At 42.4% G+C, this 12,764-nt stretch overlaps 1 pseudogene; it reads right to left on the minus strand.

The window, feature by feature from the left end:
* Positions 1-11,190: 11,190 nt before the first annotated feature.
* LOC122678034 lies at positions 11,191-12,502 on the minus strand (annotated as a pseudogene).
* Positions 12,503-12,764: the final 262 nt, after the last annotated feature.

Raw genomic sequence — 12,764 nt, forward strand, 5'->3', positions numbered from 1 at the left:
GTCTTTTCCAATGAGTCAGTTCTTCGCATCAGGTGGCCAGAGCATTGGAGTTTACTAGATTACTAGATTTGCAAAACAGGTGTGCCAGGCACATCACCCCTTCCTCCATTGTTTTCCTCTTACAAAACTGTTCCCAGAGCAGTATCTATCAGAATTGGTTGCAGCCCTTCCACTATAGGAGTCATGGGTTCAATTCTTAGTTGGGGAACTAAGATCACACCAACCACGCCATGTGGCAAAAAAGAAAAAAAGAAATTGGTTGTAGTTACAGATTCTCCTGTATCTTAATGGATCTTATGGCTGCTAGCAGTTGATGGGAGTGGTGTTCACCAAAGCGCTAGGTTCTGCTTCTGATGAACACAAAGGATGCTCTTTCCATATTAAAGTGCCACTTGCATTGAGTAAGTAATATCTCATGGCCAGGCTCCAATAACCTGCAGGGCTCAGCCCCCAGTTAGCTCCTCTACTTCACAGTTCAAGGAGATTTACAAGATTAGAGGTACTACCATTTTGGTTAAATTCACCTGGTTTGTGGTTTCCGACAGGCAGAAGAGGTGACTGGTACAAGGCCATGTCAGGCAGGCTAGTCCTGCGCAAGTTTCCTATATGTAGCAGTCAGAGTTCACTCAAGAAAGCTAACTTCTGAACATGCTATGGATAAAGAGCTTATGTTAGGAATTAGACCTTACACAACTGTGCCAAGAACTGGGGAAGTGTCATTGGAGGATCAGAGTAAAATCATCTTGAACCGCTGGTAATGTTAGACAAGTCAGAGCTTGTAAGAAGATCTGAGAAGCTCCAGATCCAGTCACTTAATAGATCATTAACAGAGGTCTTAAAGAGGCTTCTGGAAACCTATTATTGCCTTTGAGTGTCCATAGCCAAGCAATCAGTTGTGGTCCTGGGGTTCCTGTTGGTCCCAGGGCCAGCATTTAGTAAAATAAGCTTACCAAGGAAAACAAGGACAAACTAAGACCCAGTGATCTTCAGTGTCTAGCCATCACTTTATCTGATCATGAAGACTTTCACTCCAACATTAAGAACTGCTACTTCACTTCTTCAGGCCAAATCCTAAAACATACAAAGAAGAGGATTCTGGAAAACAGGACCCACCTTTACCAGTTAAGGATTATTTTAGGAATAGTGTATGTATTTTAGGAACTGAACCTTACACAATTGTGGGAGGAAGTGTGACCCAAGTTGACAATACCACAATCCAGTCGCCCTTATGGCAAAACATCTTTATTCTATATTTTTCATTATAGTTTCCTCTTTTATTAGGAATTATTGGGAGTAGTTTTCAAATTTCAAATATGAGGAGGGACTTTTGTTTCTGGACATGATTGAGTAAAACGTATTAGAACTACCTTCCCATTATATATACTGACAACAGACAGTATATATTAGTTTACCGGGGTTGCCATAACAAAATACTATAGACTGGGTGATTTAAACAAGACAAATTTATTTTCTCATAGCTCTGGATGCTGGTACAAAAGTAATTGCAATTTTGGACTGTGATTTTTAAATCATTATAACTAAGCTCAAACATACCTTTATTAATCAAAATATGAACCATTACAATCAACACATTTCTGCCAAAGAGAAATAAGTTTGCTTATTCCTGTGGCATAAAAATCCATGCCTCAGGATTCAACAAACTCTTGGAAAGCATTTTCTCTCTCCTGCTGGTTGTGGAAGCAGTCTCCCTGCAGAAAGTTATCGAGATGCTTGAAGAAGTGGTAGTCATTTGGCAAGAAGTCAGGTGAATATGGCAGATGAGGCAAAACTTCATAGCCCAATTTGTTCAACTTTTGAAGCATTGGTTGTGCAATGTGCTATTGGGCATTGTTGTGGCGAAGAATCGGGCCCTTTCTGTTGACCAGTGCTAGCTGCTGGTGGTGTAGTTTTCAGTGCATCTCATTGATTTGCTGAGGATACTTCTCAGATATAGCGGTTTTGCTGAGATTCAGAAAGCTGTAGTGAAACAAACCAATAGGAGACCACCAAACAGTGACCATGACCTTTTTTGGGTGCAAGTTTGGCTTTGGAAAGTGCTTTGGAGCTTCTTCTCAACCCAGCCTCTGAGTTGGTTGTCACCGTTTATCATATAAAATCTGCTTTTCATTGCACATCACAATCCAATGGAGAAATGGTTCTCTGTTGTTGCATAGAATAAAGAAGACGACTCTTCAAAACAATGGTATTTTTGATTTATGGACCCCTGATGAGGCAGCCACTTATCAAGCTTTTTCACCTTTCCGATTTGCTTCAAAGGCCGAACAACCATAGCATGGTTGATGCTGAGTTCTTTGGCAACTTCTCAGGTAGTTGTAAGAGGATCAGCTTTGATGATTCTCTCAGTTGGTGGTTGTCAACCTCTGACGGCTGGCCATCTTCAAGGCTCTTGTCTCCTTTCCAAAACTTCTTGAACCACCACTGCACTGTAGGTTCTTTAGCAGTTCCTGAGCCAAATGCATCGTAAATGGAACAAGTCCCTGTGTTGGGACTGAAATTCCTTCCCACTGAGACTTAGTGGAGAGAGGAGTCTTATGGCTGAGTGGCCACATCACTGTGTGACACAGTGACAATACTAATACAGTGTGTTTGTTTCCGTCCAAAGCGCTTTTATGTGCCTTTTATGTGCTTATTAATCTTATCCAAGGCTACTTATGGAGCAGAGATAAAACTGAGGCTTGGATATAGATAATATAAATGCTGCTAATACCTATTAGTGCCCTCGTAACTATCCAGGAGCTTCCCTGCTGGCTCAGTGATAAAGAACCCACCTGTCAATGCAGGAGATATGGATCTGATCCCTGGTTCGAGAAGATCCCCTGGAGAAGGAAATGGCAACCCACTTCAGTATATTTGCCTGGGGAATCCCATGAACAGAGGAGCCTGGTGGGCTACAGTCCGTGTGGTTACGAAGGGTCGGACATGCGTTAGCGACTAAACGACACTATTTTGAAAGACCATGTACCTAATTATAGTATAAATGCTACTAAATCTATTACTATAGCAACAACCACATATTATTGAACACTTACTCTTTTAAAATTTTTTAATTGGAGGAAAATTGCTTTGTAATGTTGTATTGGTTTTTGCCTTACAACAACGTGAATTAGCCATAATTATACATATTGAACCTCCTTCCCCTCCCTATGTCCCACCCCTTGGTCATCACAGATTGCCAGGCTGGGCTTCTTGTGCTATAGATAGATAACTGATGAGCAACTTCTCACCAGTTATCTAGTTTAAATATATTGATGCTACTTTTTCCATTTGTCCCACTCTCTCCTTCCCCCACTGTGTCCAAAAGTCCATTCTCTACATCTGTGTCTCCATTCCTTACCTGCATATAGGTTCAACAATACCATTTTTCTAGATTCCATATGTATGTGGTAATATGCAATATTTATTTTTCTGCTTCTGACTTATTTCACTCTGTATAACAGGCTTTAGTTTCATCTACCTCACTAGAACTGACTCAAATTCATTCTTTTTTATGGCCAAGTAATATTCCATTGTATATATGTACCACAGCTTCTTTACCCATTCATTTGTAGATGGATATCTAGGTTGCTTCCACGTCCTGGCTATTGTATAGTGCTGCAATGAGCATCAGGGTACATGTATCTTTTAGAATTGTGGCCGTCTCAGGGTATATGCCCAGTAGTGGGACTGCTGAGTCATGTGATAGATTTATTCCTAGTATTCTAAGGAATTTCCATACTGTTTTCTATAATGGCTGTATCAGTTTATATTCCCAAAAATGGTGTAGGAGGGCTCCCTTTCTCCACATCCTATCCAGCATTTATTGTTTGTAGATTTTTTGATGGTGGCCATTCTGACTGTGCGAGGTAATACCCTACTGTAGCTTTGATTTGCCTTTCTCTAATTATTAGGAATGTTGAGCAGCTTTTTATGTGACCACTTACTCTTATCAGATGCTACACTGGGTGCTATACATAATGTAATTAATCCTCAGGACAAGGTAGGTAAGTCACTTGATTTGTCAGCAGACGTAGAGAGTTTAAGAGAATTAAATGACTTATTCATGCCACATAGCAAATAAATTGTGTAGTAGGAATTTGAACTTGCATCTTCCAGATTCCAAGTCACTCTACTATAGCATCTCTGTTGCAATACTGAATTTACAGGCTATGGACAGTCAGATTATAGAGTGTCTACAAGGCTGGGTGTAGGAACCAGGTGGTCAGAGGCCAGGACAGAGGCACAGTCTTCCTTGGATCCACTGGAAGGATGCTCCCCAACAAGTACCCTCTTGGGTCCTAATGGAATTCTAGGAGAGAAAGGCATCAGACTAGACTGCCTTTGTTAACTGCTGCAGTTTTCTATTTTACACATGATGCCACTCTTTCTTGTGCAACACAGAAAGCAAAAGACCAGACAGCCAGGCAGATTGGTGGCTGAATGCAGTCTCACTGGAAAGGAGCCTATTTTGTGGGTGGGAGGCAATGACCAACTGTGAGAGATGATCTAGTCCTTCAAGGTAGAATTCAAATTCTGAAGGGTGTGGTGATGAAGGTGAAATTCAGGGCAAGGTGAAGTACAGCTTGGGTACTGGGGGACTTAAGGCCATGCGGAATACTTTTACTTTGGTAGAGGTCAGTGGTGAATCCAGGTCAAGTGACACTTAGTGGTAAAATGGTATCTGACTGCCGGAGAATGGCCTGAGCCACTGCATGGGAACTGAGCACAGAACTGGATGGGTCCTGGTATGGGAGGGATTCTGGAAAAAGCATGTCATCTTAAAGGATAGGTCCCCAAGGCAAAGACCAAAAAAGTCCTGTTAGCATCCATATAACTGGAACATGAGGTTGAACAAACCAGCAGCTGAGCATGCCTGGATGTTATCTCAGAGTAAAGGGCCGGAATGCTTAGGTCCCCAGAGAAATAGCACATTTATCCAGGTAAGATGAAGTTTAGGGCTAACAAGTATCAACCATAGTGCTTGGTTCCAACTATGAGGAGAAAGTAGGCTAGCCAAAGATGGGATTGGATAGGGTGATCTCATACCCTAGTTTTTATGGGATGGTTATGGTTTGTGCCTATTATAGATCAATTAATTCCTGTAATTAATTAAAACCCTCCCTTTCACTCTCAAAATGTGTCTGAATTTGAACATTGTATGGTTTCGAGATTAGAAGGCCATGGACCTGGTAATCACCTGATATGGGATAGCCCTGCCCATGGAACATACAGTAGATATTGTGTAATATACTCAAAAATTTAAAAAAAAATTTTAATTGAAATAAGGAATCAAAAATTTTATATGGAATCACAAAAGTCTCTGAATTGCTAAAGGAATATTGAGAAAAAGACCAAAACTGGAGATACTACACTCTCTGACCTCAGACTATATGTGAAGAAGATAAAAATACTAATTCTGAAAGATACGTGAAACCAATTTTTTATAGCAGTATTATTTATAGTATTCAAGATACGGTTGTAGATCTTGATGTATTTTGTCGCTTGACAATTTGTTCAATTCTCTGGATATGGTTCTGAAGCCCCAGAAAATACAATGCCTCTCTTTCTTTTGCAACACAGAAAACAAAAGACTAGACAACCGGACAGACTGGTGGCTGAATGCTGACTCCACTATTTCCTAGCCATATGGCCTTGTGCAAATCACTTCCCCTCTCTGAGCCTCGTTTTCATCCTATTTAGAATAGAAAGCAGGCTGTGACTGTTAAGAAGGTACCTGTAAGATGCTTAGCACAGGTTATGGTACACAGAAGGGGCTCAGTCAGTGGTATGTCTTCTGACAGCAAAGAGTGAGCAATATTAAGGGCCAGCCCTGATCTCTGGTGTGACACCCAGATATCCTGTGGTAGGGACAGGAACCTGGAAGCCTGCATCCACAGTGGAGGACCCCTGCCCAGGCCACACATTTCTCTAGCTAGTGGGAGGAGACACTGCCTGTGTGGTGGCAATTTCCCTCCTCCCTTAAAGAGAGTAGGCCTCATGAACGTGACATTCTTGGGATTTCAAGCAGAGATTTACTGTTCAAGAGGGAACTGCACCTCGTTAAACAGATAAACAAGTAAGGAAGTTTGTCTGATGTGACAGGCAGTGCTGTGTCAACTGTTTAGTGTTGTTGCCTCACTGAATCCTGATCTGGGTTCAAATCCCCGTTTGGTCTCTATTAGAAAATCAGGCAGCACCTGGGCTGCTTCTAAGGTGCTGCTTGAGTAAGCTCCAACGGCCACCATCATCCCATTAAGGCTCAGCTGCAGGACTGGGTCGTCTTTGCATCTCAAGGTCTAGTCCTCTTCCCAGTCCTGGCCACCCTAGATCCGTTGCTGCTTGTGGCATGGGGTGAGTGGGGCCAGGTTTCCCTTGGCTCCAAATGGGGTGTTGTGAAGCTGTCTTGGGAAACCCAGCAGACACTTACTTAAGCAGACTTCTCTCTGCCCTGTCTCAGGGGCAAGCCTGTGGGCCAGCACTCCTCAAGAGCAAAGTCCAGTTTTCCCCAGTCTTTCTGCCTGACCCAGCAAACCCCCAACCAACCAAGAGAGCTTGTCTTCTCCATGTAGAACCCCAGGACTGGGACATCCAGTCTGTGTCTTGACCTGCTCACTCCCCAGGGTGGGTATCTGCAATCTCCCCTTTCCCAAGTCTCCTCTCAGGAGCACAGGTCCTGACCTAATTGTTTTTCTTCTATTTGCACCAGTTACATGTGTATCTTTCTTAAAGACCTGGTTGTACAGGAGTCCTTCTGCCAGTTTCCAGTTCATTCTCAGAAAGAAATACTCCATATATAGATGTATTTTTGATGTGTTCATGGGGATATGTGAACTCCTTACCCTCTTACTTTGCCATCTTGATCTCCCATCAAAGACTATTCTTTCTTCATGTTTATTTATTTCCATTCTCTGTTGTGATCCTCCATCTATCCACTTACTATGTCCATATTTTTCTTTGACAATTCTTTAGTGTGTTTATTAGACAAACTGTTTTAAAGTCTTTCTGTTAATTTCAATATCCACATCATCTCTGTGTATGTTTCTGTTGACTGTTTTTTCTCTCATTATGAGTCACTTTCTCCTGCTTCTTTATATGTCTAGTAAAATTTGATATTTTGTAGGACATTATTTCAACTTACAAGATGCTACAGGGTTGATAGTCTACATTATGTTGTTTCCCTTCAAAAAATGTTGAATGTTGTCTGACAAAGTGCTAACTTATTGTCATATCAGTTTGATCCTATTGAGGCTTTGCTTTTGGCTCTCACAGTAAATCAGGAGTAACTCTTCCTTTAAGGACTGAATAGCTCTGCTTCTAAGATAGAGTTATTTTGGGAGCCTTGAGTATACGGTGAGTTATCTCCACTTTGGATGACAACTTCAGTGTCTCCCTGCATGGTACAAGCACCTGAATTTTCATTCACTTCACAGACCCAAGTAGCTGTTTCTTCCATGTCTCATTTCACCCTGTGTGTATGCATGTCAGTGACTGGCTAATGGCTGAAGGAGGCCTCTATGTAAATTTCCGGAGTTCCTTTTCTGTAAAGTTTCTTCTTCTCTCAAGTTTGTGTTTCACAAATTCCTCACTGTCTCAACAGCGCACAGTTCTGATCTTTGTTTCACCCAGTGTGGGGATTGCTGCTCTCTGCCTGGTTTCCACTTACTTGTGGCCACTTACCTGTGGTACTCTTGGCCAAAAGTCTCTTCTGCATATCTCCTTTTTTTCAAGAATGACTGACTTACTCTGTATTTTGGACTGAATTGTGTCTGCTCCCTACTGCTCCAATTTCATATGTTGAAGTCCTAGCCCATCAGTATCTCAGAATGTAACCATGTTTGGAAATGGGACCTTTTAAGAAATGATTAAATTAAATTGAATTAATGATTAAATGATTAAATTAGATTAAATTAAATTAAGTTAAATTGACTTGACTGTGGACTGTCAAAGGCAACAGGTTCCCAAGGAGCTTTTTAAGCATTCCCGTTATGGCCTGTTAAATGACTGGATCTGGGGCTTCTCAGATCTTCCTGTAAGCTCTAACTTCTCTACCTTTGCCCAGTGATTCATTATGAATGAATAATGATTTTATTCTGATCCTCCAATGCCCCTTCCAGGTCTTTACTTCCCCAGTTCTTGGGACAGTTGTGTAAGGGCTAATTGTTAAAATAGACTTTTTTTACCCATAGCATATGAAGTGGCTCTCTTTTTTAAGGGAACAGTGACTGCTACATATAGCAAGCCTATGCAGGGCTAGCCTGCTTGGCACGGCCTTGGAGCAGCCACTCTTCTGTCTGGTGCAAACCTTGAACCACCTGAATTTAACCAAAATGATAGTACCTCTGATCTTGCAAAGCTTCTTGAACTCTGAACTACAGGAGCTAACTGGGAGCTGGTCCTTGCAGGTCATTGGAGCCTGGCTATCAGATACCACTTACTCAGTACCAGTGACACTTTAATGTGGGGACAGCATCTGTTGTGTTCATCAGAAGCAGAACCTAGCACTTTCTGTGATCGCCACTCCCATCACCTGCTAGTAGCTAGGAGATAATTATGCATCCCATTAAAGACACAGAGGAATCTATAACTGCAACCAATTTTGATAGGTACCACTCTGGGGACAGGTGAGGACTCCCTGTAAGAGGAAAGTAATGGAGGAAGGGGTGATGTGCCTGGTGCTCCTGCTCCGCAAATCTCTAGTAACCATGACCCTCAGAGTTGGAGATAGTGTTAGAGTCATCCAGATTGGTCTCCTGGGCTCTGTGGACCTCACCTCTGCAGCCTTCTTGACCAGGTTCAGACTGAAGGACTGTTTCCACGACTCCATTTGGTAGCCTTCTGGTGAGCATGAGTAGATCTGGGATTGAGTTGAAATCTAAGTTGCTGATTTTTCAGCAGTCAGTTGACTTTATGTTTGACCACACATTCAAACTGAGTTGAACTTAGAATACAAACCTGGCTGACTGCATAGAAATAAACTTTTTACTTTTTTCCTGCAATGCTCTGGCCAAAGACTGGGCCTTGGGAAAGTCCTGGCTGCCATACAATCAGGGACTCAGCTAATTACTATCACATGGTTGTGTGAAATATACATGTGCTTTTCAGGTCAATCTGTACTCCCATTGTGTTATGTTCGTCGCTCAGTTGTGTCTGACTCTTTGCGACTGCATGGACTGTAGTCCACCAGGCTCCTCTGTCCATGGTATTTTCCAGGCAAGAATAGTGGGCTGGGTTGCCATTTCCTTCTCCAGGGGATCTTCCCCAAGCAGGGATTGAACTTGTATCTCTTGCGTCTCCTGCATTGGCAGGCAGATTCCATACCACTGTGCTACCTGGTAAGCCCATTTAAGTGAAGTGGAAGTCGCTCAGTCATGTCTGACTCTTTGTGACCCCATGGACTATAGAGTCCATGGAATTCTCCAGGCCAGAATACTGGAGTGGGTAGCCTTTCCCTTCTCCAGTGGATCTTCCCAACCCAGGTTCAAACCCAGGTCTCCTGCATTGCAGGCAGATTCTTTACCAACTGAGCTATCAGGGAAGCTCATACTCCCATTAGAAATGTATAAAAACCAGTGTTTTGTTGTTTTCTGGCCATCTCTGGCTATTGTTTAAAAATTCTTCCAGTTTGTAAAGGTGAAAAAGTGGTATCTCATTGGTATTTTAATTTGCATTTCTTTGGTGTCTACAGTGGTATGATTTTCCCATATGTTTATTGTTACTTGGGTATCTTTTTAATAATGTGCTCATATCTGTTTCCAATTTCCCTGAGCATTTTTTTTTTACCAATTTGTTAGAGCCCCTCTGTGTTAATGATTTTATTCACATGTCTGTAAATATTTTGCATCTATATGCCCTGTCTCATTATTGTCCCATAAATTTGCTTTATTATTTATGCAACACTCTGGCTCCTGGATAGAAGGGTTAAGTAATATCTTTAGGGACATTGTGAACCTGCACCCTTGGCATGGAACCTGGCCTCTCATGGAGGGGACAGACATTCACATTATATTTTTTGGCCAGCCCAGCTGATTTTTTCTGAAAAGAGTTTCATAGGCAGTGTACGTCAGCAAGAAGCTAGGAAAACAGAACCCAAAGGGTCTGCATGTTAGTTTATGGGACATGTTTCTAGAACCACATGGGAATTGCTTTGTTGTGTGGAGAAGTTCCTGTGACAGCAAGTAGTCAGTAAATATGGGTGATGCCCAGACTGGTGAAGCCTAGGGAAGAAAGCAATCATGTTTGTAAACATTCTATGAAAAATAAACAGATTTTCAGAGAAAATCCCTTAAGAAAAATGGGAACCGAGCAAAAATTCCCCACCTAATTTTTAACTGAACTCCCTTTTTTTCATTGTCACATTATAGTCATTCCTCTCCTCTCTAATTTCCTACATTCTTAAGTGGACAGAATCCCTTTTCCTAGAGATTATCTAAGAGAAACTATAGTTTTAAAAAATGGACATTATTAGAAACAAGGAGAAAAGGGAAATCAAGAGGTATAAAACTAAAAAATAACAGAAAAAAATGGTCATAAAAAAGAATTTTCATATAAGGTTTTGCATATACGCAAAACAGAAAAAGAGACACAGATGTACAGAACAGACTTTTGGACTCTGTGGGAGAAGGAGAGGGTGGGATGTTTCGTGGGAACAGCATCGAAACATGTATATTATCAAGGGTGAAACAGATCACCAGCCCAGGTTGGATGCATGAGACAAGTGCTCGGGGCTGGTGCACTGGGAAGACCCAGAGGGATCGGGGGGAGAGGGAGGTGGGAGGGGGGATCAGGATGGGGAATACATGTAAATCCATGGCTGATTCGTGTCAATGTATGGCAAAAACCATTATTGTAAAGTAATTAGCCTCCAACTAATAAAAATAAATGGAAAAATTTTAAAAAAAAGAATTTTCAACTTTCTAAGATAACTTCAATTGACCCCAGATGCTCTAACTGGCACAGTTTGTAGATGGGTTATATAGGTTAATTTCCTTTTCTCAAGTTCCTCTGCACCTTAAGAATCTCCACTTTACAGTTTCTGAGTTTCTTCTTCTTCCATTCTTCCGCTCCACCAGCTTTTTTCCCTCTTTCTCTTTAGGGATCCAGCAACTTTCACAGATCAGGAAGATCATTTCCATTTAAGGATTGATAATTCATTCCTAGTAAAACTAACATTTGCTAAAAGAAATTATCTATGCCATGCTCTGTACATTTTGTGTATTATCTCATTTAATTTCTCTCTGATGAGAGATACAAACCTTTGAGGAGTTAAATGTGCTGCAAGAATTCACATGCCTAGTAACTGGTAAATCCAAGTCTCTCATCTTGGTCTCTCTGGCACTAGAGTCCAGGCTCTTAACAACTGTTAAGAGCAATTGGATCTTCCCAATCATATTTGTCTCAAACCACAATGCCATAGAAAATGCTGATGATCAAGCACCTTGTTCTCTCCCTTTGGGCCAGGGTGAAGAGTTAGCTTTATGAAGACCATCTCTTCAGGACTGGTAGAAGAGTCTTTGGGGTGAGTGTGCATCCTGCATTGTATGGCTCCCCACATCTTCATCTTTAGAGAGTCACTCTGGGACCCTGCCCCTGCCCACCAATTTGAGGAAGGCCCTGTTCACATCTTTGTTCCTCAGGCTATAAATGACAGGGTTGAGGAAGGCTGTGGCAATGTTGTAGAAAAGGGCCATTTTCTTGCCATTGTTTGACAAGGAGTCAGAGCCAGGGCTCATGTACATGATAATGCATGGAATAGCAAACATGGTAACCACGGTGATGTGGGAGGCACAGGTGGAGAAGGCCTTGATCCGTCCTTGGGCTGAGCGGATCTTCATGATGGTAGCAAAGATGCTAATATAGACAAGGACAATCAAGGAAAGTGGGACCACAATGACATTGAAGCCGGTGATGAAGTCCACCAAATCATTGAGGGAAGTGTCTGTACAGGCCAGCTTCAAGACCGCAGGGACCTCACAGAAGTAGTGGTCAATTTCATTAGGGCCACAATAGGGAAGTCGCATAGCAAAGAAGGTATAGGACAAACCACCCACCACACCATAGGCTGCACAGATGCCCACCATGAGAAGGCACAGCCAGCGGCTCATGATGACCTTATACCAGAGAGGGTGGCAGATGGCATGTACCTGTCCACCGACATGATGGAGAAAAGCCAGGACTCAGTGATCCCAAAGAGGAGGAAGATGTACATCTGGGCCACACATCTAGCAAAGGAGATGGCTCTCTTCTTGCTGAGAATGTGCACGAGCATCTGGGGCACCGTCGTGGTGCTGTAGCACATGTCCAGCAGGGAGAGGACACTGATGAAGAAGTGCATGGGCGTGTGGAGGCGTGTGTCCTGGTGGATGAGGGTGATGAGGAGGCTGTTGCTCACAAGGATGAGCAGGTAAAAGACCAGAAAGAAGGTGAAGAGCAGAGGATTGGTCCTGGGGTTCGAGGCAAAGCCCAACAGGATGAATTCTGTCACAGCGGACTGGTTGAGCTCCTGCATTGTGCTCTGCCTGTTTAAACAGTTTGGGGAATATATAACATTTGGGGTTTTGGTGCCAATGAATTTTCACTCATTTTCATTTATGTCTCCTAATGGGAATCCTAATGGGATTATTAGATGGGGGCACTACTGAATACATCCCCATAGTAGTTTTGTTAGGGGAAGCACACTGACTGAAACCCTCCACCCTGGCCAGGCACCATAGTAACCATTTGCATGAGTTGTTTTATGGCAGGAGGTCCTGCTAAGGAACATGGAACTA

The sequence above is a fragment of the Cervus elaphus genome, chromosome 20, assembly GCF_910594005.1.
Source record: "Cervus elaphus chromosome 20, mCerEla1.1, whole genome shotgun sequence".
In the NCBI taxonomy this organism is placed as follows: domain Eukaryota; kingdom Metazoa; phylum Chordata; class Mammalia; order Artiodactyla; family Cervidae; genus Cervus; species Cervus elaphus.